The following is a 15,005-nucleotide window of genomic DNA, read 5'->3' as shown; positions in this document are numbered from 1 at the left end:
TCTAAAAACAGACAATCGTGTTGGAAAAGCCACAGTACAAAAACCTCTTTGTGTAACAAGCTGAGTAACAGTGCTGGGTCCCTCTAGTTGGGTTTGTTGTGAGGAGGAGGACGGTGTGTATTGTTATGATGCGGATGAAAATTGACCTTTACTCTTCTGTTCCAGCGTCTTTTCACGGATGCTCTACCGCTTTATCTATTCAGCGCTCTCAGTCAAATAAGTGCTATTGTATCTGGGTTCAGGATTACACAGGACACTTTCATAGCTGTTACAACTAACATACTGCGCTATTAATACATTTTGAGATTTGGTCATTCTCATCCTGCAACACATTTTACACGAGAAAATATAAAAGGCTTTCTCCGAGGGTAGTGGGAAGGAGACCGGAGATTCTTTAGTGTGAGTCCAGGGGATAGACCGCTGTTGGCGATTCTAGATCTGATGGTCTGAGTGGAATATCAAGCATTGGAAATGCAGCTTTTGCAGATGTAGCTTTTGTTGTGGATGTTTCTCGAGTCCTGTTATGGTTTAGTATTTGGTCCCTGCGATTCCATCACCGCCCAGCTGAACTTCAGAGCACCAATTCAAATCCTTTACCAAGTAAAAGTAATACCCCAATGTGGAATACTCCAGCACCAGAAAAGTATAGAGAAATTATGAACAAAATGAGCAATTAACATGTATCGAAAGAGGCATGTCACTGCACTAAAACTAAATCTATATGTATATAAATTTGGTTAAGTGCAGCCACCACATTCTCTGCTCTATATCTACATAAACAACCTTTGCCAACAAATGTACTGGATTAGGCGCCAAATACAGCCAAATATGACGTTCCCGAAACCTGCAGTACATTGACATTATTGCCGTTTGTGTCCAAAGAAAGGAATAATGTCTTTATGTGTGGAGTAAACAAAACACAAACCTGGTATTTTTATTAGCAAAGAAAGCCATCCCTGGCTGAACTCTCCCAGAAAAAGGAGGACAGATTTTCACCTCACTGCGTGTTTCCAGGAGTTGTGGAGTACTCCTGCATATGTGAAAGTACTAGTATAACGCCTTTAATGTCTCCAGAGGGACCTGTGCGAAGCCTGATAAATGTCCTCAAGTGATGTCCCTCGAGTCACGTCAGTTGAAGACTGAAAATGAACAACAATCTGTTGGTGTGGGGATGGAAAGAAGTGAACTGACAATCTATGGAGCTCTTGCATATTTCTACTGAATGTCATGGCAACCCATCTAATATTTGCCCCCCCCCCCAAAAAAAAAAAGAATTGAGTTTGACTAGTGTGGCTAAAAATCTGCAGTGAAGTGGACCCAAAGATACCAGCAGAATAATCTCCTCCATATTGAAACTAAATCTAATCAGTTTGCCACAATGAGTCTCAAGAAAACAAAGGTCACGCTGGTTTCTAAGCGTACTTGCGCTTCACTTAAACACTTGGAAGTCTCTCTAAACGAGAGAGCAAATGTCAAATGTTTTAAATGTAAATATTAATATGGGAGGACTACCAAAAAAGCTTTCCTTGCAGCTCTGGATGAGTGCAGTTAAAACCCAGGGTCTATATGCATATCTAAAATTACTTCACTCCCAAATATTTGTCAGGCGTCACTGAGCATGAAGCACCGTTCAGTGGGGCAAACTTCCTTCCTGTTTATAGTTCAGGCCAAAGTCATGGCCAAAGAGTGTCGTCCACGCAGAATCGCTGAATTTCCGGCTGGTGTTTTTCCCACTGTAGATCTGCCCGTCTGTACCCGCAAACCTGTACATCACTGACATGCCCTTCCACCACAAACAGCGGGGGGCGTCTGCGTTCAGGCAGCCACGGTGGGGGTGTAAAACACGTTTGCAGTGTCTCACAGGAGAGAGACTGCACAGTTTCTCCTGCCCTCGCTGGCCTCCTCTCCTCTCCTCCCCTCTCATCTGCTGCTCCGCTCTGGTGTTTAGAAAAGAGACACTTTAGAATCTATTTCGAACAGGGCACAGAAATGGAACGGCCCCCACTCTGATTGGGGAGCCTCTCTTTATTCACCCTGCTCTCTCATTTGCCCTCTTGAACAACTTAATTGCACGGGTCGTGAGTGAGAAAAGTCCTGATTGCGATGGACAGTGTGTGTGTGTGTGTGTGTGTGTGTGTGTGTAAAACTGGCCGTGTGCTTCATTTCTCTTGTGGACAACAGACACCTCTGTTTGGAGAAGGGTACAATTTAAGGGTCTGGGTGCTTGCAGCCAATCAGGAGTGTGCGGCATTACTCTCAAGGTCACTCCATCAAAGGGAGGAAGTTGGTCTTAGTTTGTGTGACACAGTCTGACTACACACATGCACACACACACACGAGGGTTTACATCTTTAAAGTCACATGGATGTGAAATAAAAGTGGATGGTGCAAAACTAGCCAGCTAGCAATTCAAATTGAAAATGATTGATTAAAAATCTCTAATCTCCAACCCTGATGATGGATGATGATCATCAAGAATCGTATTATTGCATAAAGCTAAAAGCATAAAGTAACCCAGTTACTTGAGTACAGGCGCCGATTACTGCCGTGTGAAGCTGTTGCAGTGGGAGGAACGGGTAAAAAGATGAGCCACCCGATGAGCCACCTAAATGCTGTTCCTTATGGCCAGCGACCAAAATCCACTGGAGCAGTTTAGTGCTTGCTGAGGAGGAGTGTGTTTGATTCAGCAAAAAAGCCATATGTCAGTGGTCCAGTGACCCATGTCAGCTCCGGTTAAGTGAATATACACAACTCCCTCCATGCGTACTCATTTAGAATGGGGCCAGCTGATGGAAAAGATGCGGGGCTTATTTAAATGGGCTCCATGGTTTTACACAGGTCAGTGGGCACAGTAATCGGAGAATATGAGACACATTCAGCAATCCATCTACATATAAGGCATACAGCACTGGCATGAGATACACAACTGTGACTCATGCTGGGTGATGAGTTCACACATGCACACACTCATATTCAAACCTTCGGGCAAATATTTTTCTCTCTCTCTCTCTCTCTCTTTCACCTTTTTCCCCCTCTGTCCAGTTCGTTGGAATTGAATAAATGAATGACCCTGAGAGGGAGCTATGGCACAGCGTCAGGGCAGACCATTAGCCCGTTAACAGTGAGACCACAGCTTCACTCGACCGCTGTGTTTGTCCAGGGAGACCTGGCACGGCAGCGTCCTGTTCCTGACAGCCAGACGAGCTGCCAGAACAAGCTGCGATCTCGGGGAGGGTCAAGAGGGACGGGGGCAACGACAGAGATGCAGAGAGCTACTATGTGAAACAGAGAGAAAGAGGTCTGCTATTTCCAGATCCAACATTCAAGAGAACACGAAAAAACAGACTTTGTTTCATTCTGAAATGGTTTCTTATCTTCTAAACTGCTGATTGTTGACTGTTTTCAAAGTCCCATCAATAGACCCCTTTTTCTGTAAATATCAGTAAACATTAAGATGTGTTTTTTGTGGGCGGAGCTTAGGTGGAGGCAGAATAATTCCCTGAACACGTTAGCTAATGCTAGCTAGCAAGTTTTGTTGGCTTGTTTTTTTTAACAACGGCTGAAGAGAACAGGAGTTTCTCTGAATATGTACGGCCACTCACTCGGTTAAAGTGAACATGACCCAGCGGGGCCAGAGTGGCCAACCCGCCCACGCTCACTCACGTGGATGGACGATCTGCCAGGATTACCTCCGGCGGAATGGCCAGACATTTAGTGCTACACCTCCCTGACAGAGAAACCAAGCGTGTACAGTAAAAAGAAACTGAGGGCGTATAAATCTTTACATGCCTATAACTCTGTCCTGAATGGCCATGAAGGCCTACGAGACTTGAAATGCAAAAGAATTAACGGACAAGTTTTGTTCCTGGCCATACAACTAGCTAACAAAGTTAGCTAATGCGCTAAAAGAGTTAGCGTAACGAGAAAAGTCACCTATTCCTCAGAGTTCCCCCGATTTCTGAAGAGGTGGGCATGACGTTATCCACACCTACAACAGACAACACTTTATTTAACTTTGCGTGATATGAAGTGTGAGCTACAAATAAATTTTTTGACGATCGCCTCGGTCCAATCCTTTAGTCTTATCGCATTTAACCATAGCCGTGACGTAATCATGACGTCTGCACTAATAGGGTTTATAGTAATAACCTTTAGCTACTTATGTTAAAAATATATATATATATATATTTCCATGTACATTAACTCTTGGCAGTGTGGAGAAGGCCCTCACGTCGTGAATGTTGTGAATACATTGATTGTGGATTAATTCAAATGATTAGAAATGTCACTTGTGTTGGTGATGGGAAAGATTTTCAACAACACAGAACATTACTTTGAAAAAAGTAACAACATGACGTTTCACTCAAATCTGCTCGGTTAATAGAATAATCATACTGCTGTTTTGTGCGCACCGGCTTGAAAATAAAGCTTTTCGGCCTTCATATGAGGAAGAAACCAGAGCTTCTTCAAACAGAGATGGAACACTTGACTACTGAAAACACAAATAGTGCTTTAGTTACATCTCTCAAAAAGGATTTCAACGCAAATCCAATGTGAGGAAATCATCCTCACGTTGCTTTTCTTTGCTTTATGCTTTCATTTTCCACCTTGCTTCCTTTTCAATGCTGTTGGACAGTGTGTTTGCACTGCAAGCGTGTGTGTGTGTGTGTGTGTGAGAGAGAGGGAGAGAGAGAGAGAGAGAGAGGCACATGCACACATCTGTCTGTGTCATCTGTATGTGTGTGATGGGTCATATGCTCTAAAACTGACCTTGGGCCTGAGGTTACATTACTGTGTGCTCCAGTAGTTCATATGGACTGAAAAAAATGTTCAACTCAAACACACACACACACACACACACACACACACACACACACCCACACACACTTTTTCCCTAAAGGAGAAGAGTGGTGGTGACAGTGCTGCTTCACATAAACCAGAGTGGTGAGAGACAATCACTGTTAAACAGCTGGTGTGTTTAGTCTGTAGTGCAGCTCATCCAATTTTAGCTGCCATTATCCAGCCACCTTCCAACAACAACACACAGGATATAATATGCGGGTAATAATAATAAAGTTTTCTGCCAGTGACGGTGAAATCAACTGCAAAATGGGAACACAACCTGTGTTACCAAGTGTTTTCACATTGTGCCAGCAAGTGAAAAGTTTAGTTATTTCTGTAGGAAACTGAAATCATGTCCCATAGCTGTTTGACTGGTAAAGCACAAGGCAGAATTTGGGTTTGTCCCATAGACTGTATACAAAGATGGACGACGCGTCTCCACCACAGACTGTCTATAAAGATGGCCGACGCGTCTCCACCACAGATTGTATATAAAGATGGACGACGCTGTACAAACATGAAGCCTCCCGGATACGGCCGCTGCCATCTTGCGCTGGTGACGTCATTTGGAGTCTGCTCAGTGGGGATTGGGGGGGGGGGGTCGAGCCACGAGGTCGAGGTCCCGCCCATACCAATCGCAAGCACACCACAGTCAATCACAGCTGTCAATAATGATGTCTCACCCCGTTTTTATAGCATCAAATAACTAATTAAAACCAAACTTATCAGTTTTTGTTTCCCTGTCCAGACCACATAAGATCAGTCATATAAGATATACAGTAATACTGAGAGCCAAAAGGAAAATACTGTTATTTAAGTATTTTTCTCTACCAGAGAACAGAGAAAACAAATGTGCAGTTGCCCTTTTCTCTGTTTTCAGGTGTAAAGGTTTCACAACTTTGAGGAAATATGCTTGATGAAAAAAATTGACACCGCTCTCATTTGTTTGTAGTCGTTTGTACGCTAAACATGAAGCTAGCGAAGCCAGCAAACTTAGCTTAGCATAAAGACTACAAGCAGAATTAACGCAGAATCAACCGAGAAACATTTTTCCCTTTTGTTTAACGTGTAAATTAGTAGTTGTGAACCACAGTCCAACTTCAGCCTTGTTCACAAAGTCTGGTTGCGACTAGGCAAGCAGAAAAGTAGAAGTTAGGCCTGCGCGATTATGGCCAAAATGATGATGAAAACATGTTGATCAATATTGAGATCATGACTATTTATCACGATTATTCATCGACTTTAGGGACAAAATATTTTTTATTTATAATCTTTTATACTTACACTTTCCTATTTAAATGTACTCATATGGAGTCGTGTTTCTGGCCACCTGATGAACACAAGTCCGGCGTTCAGTCTACTTTTAGCTCTGTTTTGGTTGACACCGACTCCTGAGAAAATATCTGTCTATCTTACCTGCTAAATGCCGCAGCCTATACTGTCCTCGCCAGCTAGTAGTTGTCTGTCGGCTGTGTGGTTCTGGGCAGGTAGCGTACAATGAGTGCTTTTCTCTGAAAAACAACTACCGGCTGCTGCTGGAAACAAGGTTGATGGGAGCAGAGTTTACAATTTCCTAAAAAGACGTGTGACTGTGTGACTTCCTCATTACAAGCGACACCTTTCACATCACACATAGTCAAATGTAATGTACCTACCCCAGTCTTCTAGAAGCAATCATTTTCTTCATTAGACAGAATTATGCCACAGGAAAGGTCATAAAAAAACAACAACTAAAGAGCCAGGAAGCCTGAGCGTTAGCCGAGTTTGCAGATGATCAGTGCATAACACACGGAGCTTTATATGGCCCGTTCAGATAATCGTCAGATTGTATTCTCATGAACTCCAAACAAAGCTTGAACCAGAGACTCTCCTCTCAACAATCTGATTGATGGCTTAAACAACATTGTCTGACTGAATATGATGTTGGGATAGCCTAAAGCCCGTTTGAGCTCCTCCCCTTTACTTCCTACAAGCTGCAGTGAACACCAGTTTCACCCTGAACACTATTCTTAAAAGGGCATGTTACAGAGACTTGGCTTAAGCCCTGTCTGCGACAAGTGCAATCGCTTTGAGAGATAGAAGCAATCCGGAGGCTTTCTCCCACAGGGATAATCAACTCCAGCTCTCAGCTGGAGGAAAACGTTAAGGCCTGGACAGACAGTAGCCAACCTTGTGCTTGAACCCATGTCCCTCGAATCAGTTATGAAAGATCCAGCATACTCTTGCTTGACAGCTTTGTGACATGTTACACAAAGCGTGTAGTCACAAAGATGAGGTCTCGTTCTCCTTCGCGTCCGGGCTGAAGCCGCAATAAAGATGACCTTTTGTGTCCTCCCATCCCGTCTTCTCTTGGAGTCGGGCCTCACTAGACAACAATCACTGCCTTATTTGCTCTGTTAAATGGCTATACATCACGCTCCCTGTTTCTCTGCCTGACAAAAATGATCTTTTTCTTCACTTGTTTACTCCCTCATTGTCCTTGGCTCCTCATCCAACTCACCTTCTCTCAGAATTTTGCTCGGAATACTTGAAGGAAAATGCTAATAGTGAAGCTGCCGCGAGCAGGAAAACTGAAAACAGTGTTGACAGCAACAATAAATCCCTCTGTCTTTCTTCTCTGTATCTGTCTACATGTCACCCCATGCACCCATGTGAACAGTAGGCCTACTGTGTCCAGTGGTTTTGAGTGAATAACAACAGTGCTGGGGGGGTCAACATCAGACTGGCCTATTGTATCACAGGCCACGGCAGTTTGTGGAAAAGGCCACCCATGCCGTGGTGGTTGTTTTGTTTGGAGATTCACATAAATTGCCCCATGTACTTGATATATAAGGATCAATTCTAATCATCCGTCCATGCCTCCACTCCCTGCTACTTATCCAGTCTGCTCCAGATACCGCTGAGATAATGAGAAACCAGTTTGATAGATCTATGAGTTGGCCAACAACAGTGCGATGCTGATGCTGGATCGTGTCTCATTGTGTTCCAGCAAAAGTTGAGCCAGGGTCGAAATCCTTCTCCTTAACCATGTCCTCTGGCTCTTCTTAAGTAATCCCTCCGTCATATTCTGGGTCTGAGCTGGGGTCTCCTCCTAGTTGGATGTGCCTGGAATACCTTGGCAGGGAGGTATCCTAAATCAGATGCCCAAACCACCTCAGGTGTCATGAACTCTTTCAAAATGTGTGAGCTCCTCACCCTATCTAAGTGGGAGCCCAGCCACACAATCACTATTAGCAATCTAATTATTTTCTTCCCTACCCAGATCTCATGACCTTAGGTGAGGGTTGGAATGGAAACAAACTGGAAAATCAAGTCTGCCTTCATGCTCAGCTCCATGTTCGCTATGATTGCCCATTACAGCGTCCACGTGACTGCTGTCGAGCACCAATCCACCTGAACGTGACCCCATGATACTTGAACTCCTGCACTTGTGGCATCGACTCACTCCCAACACCAAGGCCACCATGCAGCCTGGAGGTCGTGGTCTGATGAAGCCGGCAGAACCATCACATGTGCCAAAAGAGAGAGATGCAATCCTGTGGCCAGTAGCCCTTTGTGGTGTAGGCGACATGGGTGATTGCCAGTGGTGTCCACTGCCTGGGGAATGCGTGAAGGAGAGGGGAAAAAATAGCTTGGTGCGCCCCTTGCACCCTTTATTCTGAGTTAACATTCAGAAAAATCTGAACCCTTAGAAACCCTTAGAAATGATGCTTTTTTACCTTATCAACTCTATAATCATCATGTTTAGGCTTTCCTTAGTATCAAAAGTATTCCAGAGTTCGGAGTGAGAGTTCTCCCAGGGAGCCAAAACACCCCCAACCACCACTGTGTGCTGCCCCCTGGCTGGATACCCTCCAAACCTTGGCTGTGGCTACAGACAAACACAGATCACAACAACGTAAACTGGCATTCTAACAAAGGCCTAAATGTCCAAAGATCTGAAAGTCAGAGCGAAAAGATGTCTCATTACTTCCCACAGTGTGTGATTGACATCTATGGAAAGTGCAGTGGAAAAAAAAATACCACGCCCAAGTATAAATATAATCTTGCCTTACACACATATATTCAACTGTGTATTTGCTGCATCCACACACACACTCTTGTACGTACGGCCATATAGACTTTCATGTTGGTAATGTGAATGCATTTAAAGGAAAGAAAACAGCCCAGTAGACTTGAGTGAAAAGTCATGCTGCCTCGGCCTCAGCCTCAGGTTCTCTGGTGACATTTGAAGCAGACTTAAACATGCAGGCAGTCGTCAGAAGAGCACCTGCACAGGTCAAAAGCTCCATGACGAAGCTTGAAAACTGGGCTACATTTGCAGGCAGGCACATATTAATCGGAGGCAAGTGTAGGGTGCAGAAGGTGAGGCGCGTCACCACGTATGAGGCGCGACTCCAATTAAAAATGTCTCTGCTGATGATTTAGTTACGTCGAGAGAAAAAAAAAGAAAGAAAGAGAAAGAGTCAGATGATATGTAGAGAAAGAGAGTGGAGAGGAGGAGATAGTAACAGCACATACAGTTATCATCCTCTGATAGCTCAGTCCAGTGGACTGTCTGTCTGTTGTGACTGAAATCATGAGATGATTCGAGTGAAGCGAAAAAGGGCACACTGTAAAATTAGACTGTTAAGAAATACTACGTTCAGCCAGAGCTTTCTGAACGGCAACTCACAAAGGCCTGCGAGTCTCCACATCTTCTCCGAGTGTAGTTTTCACTTTGCCGCCTTCTTTGCCCCATTCGAAAACAAACTCAGACAAGCGACACAAAGGTGAAGTCTATACTTTATTAGAAGTGTTTTTCGGTTTGACAAGGGAAAAGACGATGGATGAGGATTAACTGGTTGTACGTCTGGTTGACCTACCCACAGCTGCCTCCCGGAGCTTTTCTATGGGAATCCATCCGGGACTGTCTCCCATACAGTGGACAAGACAGTCCCAAACAGGGCTAGCGCTGTATACTGCACGACTGCGTATCCATCCCTCTGAGGCGATTGATACCAATCTACACACTCTGATACAAAAAACTGCTGCTGCCTGCTCTGCTCCGGCCCCCGTCTCCAGCCCTTTGTCTCGTTGTCCCCACTCCTCTGCCTTGGACCCCCGCTTAGCTCAGCTCAGCGACTCTCTCTCCTTTCCTTTCTCTCTGGACCTGCTTGGCTCTGCCCCCCAGCTTCCCTTGGCTCTCATCCCATCCCTTTAACCCTGCAATAAATGATCTTCTTTATTTAAACCCCAAGTCGCCTCCCCGTGTCTCACACTTGGGGGTTCAGTAGCCTAGCCGTAACAAGCTAGTCCCTAAGGGGGAATCCATGTTTTACTAAAATGCTGCATTTGGGTAAAGGATTGTTCTTCAAGGATACATGGTCGTACGTCCTTCTAAAATATAACAGCTGCAGGCTTCAGTTCAGTTCAGGCTATGGAAGTATGTTACCAGCTGCTGTTACCATGTCTTGCATTGATTGTTCCCGCTAGTAACGTTCGACTTCTTAAATCAGTGGCAAGGTTTGTAGCTATTTTTCAGATCGTAAACGCGGACTGTTCAGAATTAATTCCTGTTTGACTGAGCAGGCAAAAAACAAACCATGGCCATTAAACTAGTTACACAAGACTTGACAGCGTAGATAAAAAAATATTTTTCAGCTTAAAGTCAGAAACGTGCATCAGTGTTTCAGACCTTTGCATCTGTCAGATCACTTTACGTCACATTGCGTGTGTGTGTGTGTGAGATTATTCGGATCTGCTGGTTGTTGGGACTTTTCCCTCGGGTTCTGGCCTTTGGTCCCGCTCCTGACAGGAGCAGCTCTGTGACTCACAGCTTACCTCACACCACTCACACACACAACACATTATACATTTCCCAAGGTGGTTTCTGCCTGTGTCTGTGCGCGAGCCAACCTCTAATAAGCCATTACAGCTGCAGCACTGGACTAGCATCACGGGAGAAAGAGGCCTGCATTTATGTAAAGCGCCTAAACACACCGCTGAGCACCACAGCTGGCTAACGTTCCCGCCCAGAGAAGAAAATCCTGGACTTCAGGGTGCCTAGCATAACAGCTTCTCTCTGCCCACCGGTCACAACATTTGTGCTTGTCCAGTGTTCCCTGAAAACAACCCCATTCCATATAAAGCATTGGGCAGCGGCAGATAGGATGGATCATTTTAAATGAGATGGATAGCTCGGCTGTGAATGCACCGCCCGCCCACCTGTGAAGAGCTTTTGAAGCGTATCGGGGGTGAGTGAAGAAAGAATACCCAGCACCACTTTAGGTTCTTTAGGTCTTTTTTTGTTTTTAGTAATTTAATGCCACCCTGGCAGCAGCAGTGGCACCGGATGGAGTAAGTGGCTGCTGCTCATGCTCACAAAAACAGTGTGCAACCATGTTCCTAACAACACATTAAATGTACCTATGATGATGCCTTATGATAATCTGCGACAAGCTAGTAAAGTGAACCTTCGGCTAAGATAATTTGGTTTACGATAACGTGCAGAGAAGTATAGAAAGGTGCCAACAAAAACAGGGAGGAAGAAGACTGCAAATTTCAACAATGCACCATTAAAGATTGGCTTCGCAGATGTTTCATGAGAAAGGAAATGCATTCACACGCTGAGTTTTGGTGAGTAACGCTGAATGTAAACCTAACTTTTGTATGTTTACATGTAAAACTCCACAGGGCATCCTGTAAGACTGACGGGTGTAAGCCAGTGTTTGGTTTTGGGCCAAGTGGTGTGCATGTTCACTGCCAGCTGCAGTGGTTACTACTTTATCTTTATCAGTGCGCACTGTACCAACTGACGCTTTACTGTGCACTGACAACAGAGCAATAATGTGGTGATATAACTGGGGTGCATTTTGCAGTTAAACAGTAAGAGCAGAAAAGTAACAAGAACACTCTGGGAACACAATGTTCCTTGAACTGGCAATTTTGCATGTTGGCATTTCAAATTGACGACAATAAGAGGAAAACTGCTTTACCTAGAAATTCTGTAACGTTAGTAACCTGCAAGTAGCACACAGTCTGTTATCTCTTCACACAAAAAACACACACCACAGCAGCGACTGAGCCGGGCATATCTAATGCTGATGATCTTTGTGTTGTTTGGGAAACAGACTGCGCTGCTAGAACACAGCCACCGTAGTATAATTTAGACAAACAACAAGCACCCACGGAGTCTCAGGTTGTGCAGAAGACGGACTTGTTTCCACTCCACTAGGTTTCATCACAGGAGCCAGGAGGCTCGGTGCTGTGTGAAACGCAAACTGCCTTCCATTTGCCGCGTTTGACCAAATGTTGTGTGCGTGTATTTGTTCATCTGTGAGCGGTGTTTAGTGCTGGCGCCAGGGCTATTGTTGAATATGGTAGGGTCTTATCTCCACATTAGCATGGCTGAGTGGACCCTGGGGCTGCGTGACGAATCGGGGACTCAATAATAAACTGCTTATGTAAACATTACACATTGTGTCTCAGTTGTAGCATGCTAAGGCCAATGATAGCTACTCTTGGACTGAACAATTACAGCGACAACCTCTCAGACTGCCAAGCTAGGCACATGGGCTGTTTACAATGATAACAGTGGCAGATTCACCGCTTAAAATCTAACACAGCTTCTCGTGTTTCATCTTTTTTTGTTTTTTTTCCCATCAATTTTGCCAGCTGACAAATGTTGCGGGCGAGTTGATCAGCTCCAGCCAGCCAGCTAAAGTTTCCAGTTGGAAATAAAGTTGGAATTGAATCGCTGAATCGTCGATGGCTGCACACACGGCACTATGCTAAGAGACTGAGGCTAAAGCTGCATGCCCCTGGCTAAAAGTTAGCATCCTCAGCAGCTGGACTATAGGAAAACATACTTGGAGAAGCAACACAGGCGTTAAGATTCATGCTTTTGGTTAAATTTTCGTGTTTCACTTTTTGCAAAAGAAAATGTTTTGAGGAATGAGGAATTTGGGGAATGTAATGCTTTCTCTGGTGACGACGATAAAGAGCAGGGCAGAGCTTCTGACATTAGCCTAAACGTTGATGCAGTTCGATGAACTGGCTTCCACACTAACACTAAATACTAATACTAAATTTTTTCTGATGTAGTCACACAAAATAATAGTTAGGTAGCTAGTTATGTGGCACATAACACTAGGTTGCTACTGTAGGCAGTAAGCTAGTTAGCAAGGCGCACCAACGTCAACTGCTTATGCCAGCGCAGATAAAACACAGTGTTTAATCCAATCCTTACACCTTTGCTCTTGTGTTTTTATTACAGAAAGGCGAGAAGATACCGAAGCTCCGTGCATGCTGCTTCAGCATGCTGAGAAAGTGAAAACTCGTCACATACGTGTCGTGCCTAGTTACGGTTGCTATGCCACGATTGGACAACTGCTGTTCGGAAGAGGGGTTTATCGATTGGTCACTTTAAGAATCTGCCTACTTAATTATCAAATGTCGTATCTGTCAGAATCTGTCGCTTAACTAAAAATAAACCTGCACGCTGTAGCATGAAAAATAAAAATATCTCTAGCAAGGCATTACGATGCTTTTGAAGACCCCACAATGTAATCTTAGTCATAACTTAACACATGTGTGTTCACCATGCAACACAGAAGTGTAACTTCTCACCAACATGTCAGACCGTTATTTTTGTGATAGCACGTCAGCAAAGCTGCAGTCTAAACCCTGCATGATTCAACAATGCATGACAACAATACGGAAAGGGGAACCAGTTTTGTGTGTGTACACTGCACACACACACTGCACACACACCAGACACCCAATTACACCCGCACGCACTCATACTGTAGGTAAACAGTGCTGTGTGTACGGTGGTTATGGACAGACTTCTTCTTCCAGCGTCAGTTTACATATGAGTACTAATGCATCAGGCTCGTCACAGAGGCGGATGAGTGAGTGGGTTGGTGGGTGGGTGTGTGCGGGGGGTTTCAGATGTACTAAGATGTTCTTATTGCAGTGGTGGACAAAAAAAAAAAACAGAAGCAACAGTTCTAGACATTCCAAACTTTTCAAATCAAGACAAAAGAGAGGCGTCCTCATCCATCCCCATACTGTATCACGCTGTTGTGCTCACTGTGCACGGTGCAGGCTACCGCTATTATAACTGAAAAGCATGACCTTATACTTCCGATGACCACTGGGCACAGAATTATCAACATGACCAGTAGTTTTGTATGGAACAATATGCGCTTTCTCCCGTTAAATAGGCAATCGTGTTTGAATATTGCGCACTGCGTTGCAACCTCTGAATTTCATGACATACCGTGCATCATTAAAGTTCAAGCTCAAGATACAAGTTTCAGACCAAAAAGATAGTATAGTGACCACTAATGTGGCAAATTAGTAGACCCCAGGGGAGTGCAGGAAGTCCCCCTGAGATGTCCAGAGAGCAAATGAGGAATCCTGGTACAAAATAATGAACACATTTCCTCCTCAAAGCAGCAGTTCAGCCTCATATCAGCAACATGTACACCTGTCTTTGCCTTCCCTGGCCTCGGACCCTTGTTGATATGCCTTAATGAAAAAATGTGGGTGGATGTGGCTGCAGCAGAGCTACTTACAGAAGAGCACAGGTCATCCACACGCACACAGGAGAGAAGGGATGGAGGGGGGTTGGGGGGGTGGGGGGTGGGAGGCAGACTCCTGCCTCTCCGTTCAGGTTTCCCTTCCCAGGTGTCACTCACGCAGAGGTAAATCCACAGGATGCAGGCAGCTCTATCGCAGTGATGGACAGACGGCTTGGCAGGAAGACAGGGGAAAATGGACCGTCCTGTCCACGAGTACCTCTGACAGCTCACCCTCCCTCCGTCCCCCGCACAGAACACTGCGAGCTGCCTGACTGGCCAGATAACAGCAAAGACTAAATGATACAGTGGAGACAGCTCAGGAGAGGAGGAACTGCTGCTCAGAAGGGTTTTATAATCAGCCTGCGGCTCCTCCCCCACCAGTCTCTCACTTTGGCCCTCCCTCGTTGGTATGGCAACGGCCAATCACCACTCAGCATAGCACAAGCCTCCTCCTCTCCGTCCTCCTCCTCAGCCAGCCCCTGGTGTTGACAGGATTGTCACACACCAGTGAGAGCTTCGAAAGCATGTGTGTGTGTTTGTATATGTAAAAGAATGTATAAAACAATGTTAATGGAGTGTGTGTGTGTGTGTGTG

General features: G+C 44.9%; 1 protein-coding gene across 1 annotated transcript in view; it reads right to left on the bottom strand.

Annotated features, from left to right (window-relative positions):
• The window catches only part of cdk18 (cyclin dependent kinase 18), a 44,995-nt gene extending 30,549 nt beyond the window's left edge, over nucleotides 1–14,446 (bottom strand). Inside the window, exon 1 of the mRNA XM_070902075.1 lies at nucleotides 14,406–14,446. The gene's annotated coding sequence lies outside the window, so the exon portion shown is untranslated. The remainder of the gene's footprint in view (nucleotides 1–14,405) is intronic.
• Between the last annotated feature and the right edge of the window lie 559 nt (nucleotides 14,447–15,005).

Source organism: Enoplosus armatus, chromosome 3, assembly GCF_043641665.1.
Source record: "Enoplosus armatus isolate fEnoArm2 chromosome 3, fEnoArm2.hap1, whole genome shotgun sequence".
NCBI classification, from domain to species: Eukaryota; Metazoa; Chordata; class Actinopteri; order Centrarchiformes; family Enoplosidae; genus Enoplosus; species Enoplosus armatus.
This window is presented reverse-complemented; position numbering and strand designations above follow the sequence as displayed.